The sequence below is a fragment of the Furipterus horrens genome, unplaced genomic scaffold (assembly GCF_987537825.1).
Source record: "Furipterus horrens unplaced genomic scaffold, mFurHor1.1.pri manual_scaffold_4, whole genome shotgun sequence".
NCBI classification, from domain to species: domain Eukaryota; kingdom Metazoa; phylum Chordata; class Mammalia; order Chiroptera; family Furipteridae; genus Furipterus; species Furipterus horrens.
The window spans coordinates 56,270,772-56,273,462 of NW_028327174.1; positions in this window are offsets into that span (position 1 = coordinate 56,270,772).

The following is a 2,691-nucleotide window of genomic DNA, read 5'->3' on the forward strand; positions in this document are numbered from 1 at the left end:
GTTATGGGAAACTTATAATTGAGAGTTCTTTATAAGTAGGGTCCTGGCGGGACAATTTAAAAAGTAAGTCCTAAGTCCTAAAAGTTTTAAAATGTAGTCATAGGAATTTTTTTGGAAGCGAAATGAATGTGAAGATTAAGAGAAAGTTTTTTATTCCTCACAACATCTTGTGAAACAAATGTTATCTCCGCTTAAGAAGCTAAGGCTAAGAGAGGCAAAGGAAAGTGATCAAGTCTTCATAGTTAGTTGGGTTGGGCTGTGGTTCCAATCTAAGTCTTAACCACTACAAAGTCTGAGTTCTTTGCATGCATCAAGCTGCTTCCCATTAAATGATTTCACACAGTGTGGACCTAGCAGCGCCTAGTACATAACAAATGTTCAGTAAATGTTAATAGAAATTGAAGCATCTTATTTTTAAAAAATATTTTATTTTTAGAGACAGGGGAAGTGAGGGAGAGAGGGAAAGAAATATCAACGTGTGGTTACCTCTCTTGCGCCCCCAACTGGGCGCCTGGCTCGCAACCCAGGCATGTGCCCTGACTGGGAGTAGAACCGATGACCTTTGGTTTGCAGGCTGGCACTCAATCCACTGAGCCACACCAGCCAGGACTGAAGCATCTTATTTTTTAAAAGGATCTGCTAGTGGAGGGTAGGAACACTAGACATGATGAACCCTAATGAGTTGAAGAGAAATTCTGGGACAAAGCTAACTGCTGGGGCAGGTTCAATCTTTCAGAAACAAGGAATATTTTAAAATTATTTTTTAGCCCTGGCTGGTGTGACTCAGAGGATTGAGTGCCAGCCTGCAAACCAAAGGTCATCGGTTCTACTCCCAGTCAGGGCACATGCCTGGGTTTCAGGCCAGGTCCCCAGTTAGGGGTGTGCAAGAGGCAACCGGATGGATGTTTCTCTCCCTCCCTTCCCCTCTCTCCAAAAGTAAATAAATAAAAACTGGGGAAGGGAGGGAGAAAGAGAGGGAGAGCAACAGCGATGCCAGAGAAACATCGATCGTGTTGTTTGCCTCTCCTATGTGACAGAACCGGCAGCCCAGGCATGTGCCCTGACTGGGAATCCAACTGGTGACTTTTCAGTTTGCGGGATGATGCCCAACCACTTGAGCCACACTGCTTAGGGCAGAAATAAGGAATTTTTTGAAAGTCAAAATGGGGCTGAGCCATGGACAAGAGAAGAAATTTTATCCTCAGACAGTTTAGGCCACCGTTGAGACAATGGTCATCCTCTGTCTCCACACACAGTCCCTTGGCTGATCTAGAGAGGTCATTATCAACAGCAATAAATCACATTGATAGTATATAGCCTTGATAGCACATGATGAAAGTGGGATTTTTATCTCTGTGGTTTTCCTCCCTCAAACTCATAAAACTAACCATGAGAAAAACATTAAAAAATTCCGATAGAAGGGCATCCTACAAAATACCTAACAAGCCCTGACTGGTATGGCTCAGTCGGTTGTGTCCTCCTGTAAACTGAAAGGTCACCAGTTTGAGTTCTAGTCTGAGCACATGCCTGGGTTGCAGCCCGCTCTCTGATTGGGGGCTTCCGAGAGGCAACCGCTTGATCTTTCTCTTTCTCTTTCTCCCTCCCTTCCCCTTTCTCTAAAAAATAAATAAATAAAACCTTAAAAAAAAAAAATACCTGTCAAGTACTCCTCAAAATTGTCAGTCATCAAAAACAAGGAAAATCTGAGAAACTACAGCAGCCAAGAGGAGCCTAAGGAGACCTAAGAACAAAATGTAATATGGTATCATGTATGAGATCCTGAAGCAGTAGAAAAAAAAAAGTAGGTAAAAACTAAGGAAATCTGAATAAACTATAGATTTTTAGTTAATGTCAATATATCAATACTGATTCATTAATGGTGGCAAACATACCATACTAATAATAGTGAAAATTGGGTGTGGGGTATATGGGAATGCTGTACTATCTTCTCAAATTTTTTGTAAATCTAAAACTGTTTCAAAAATAATTTGTGTATACACACACACAAACACACACATATTTCATTTTCTACCAGGTCCCAAATTCTCACCATTCACAGTTCATGCTTTGGTTTTTACTAAAGGCCAGAGAACCAGGGAACTAATTCCAGAAGATCACTGACCACTGACTGCTAAAATGTAAAAATGAGGTGTACAGTGATGTGACTAGTTTTCCATAAACACATCACCCCTTACCATCCAAATTAATTCTGTCACTTCACAGTAATTACTTAAGTGTTTTTAGTATTGTTTCAATAATCAAGACACTGCTCAAAACACTTTGAGAATCATTTTCAGAGTCTGTAGCATACATTACGATGAATATTCATTATCTGCAGGTGGATCTGACTTATGCAAATAACCAAAAGAACTCAAGCCAAGACTGATGAGTAAATGGAGTAGGAAATCTGGGTAGCAAATGTGTTTCCAACTTTTTTGAATTTTACAACGGTAATATGGTGCATATGCATATAAAACCATAATTCCAGTGTTGTCTGGGACAGTACCCTATAATTGAACAAATTATTATTTCTGCAATGAGGTATATGAACATTCACATTGGAATAAATGTAAGTGTGATAAACAAAAACTATAAATAACCTCATGTAAGTTTAGGTCAGGTCTGCCACAAAATAAGTTCAGGTCAGGTTAGGTTTTGCCATCAAATGAGTTATGAAAAACTTGGTTTTCA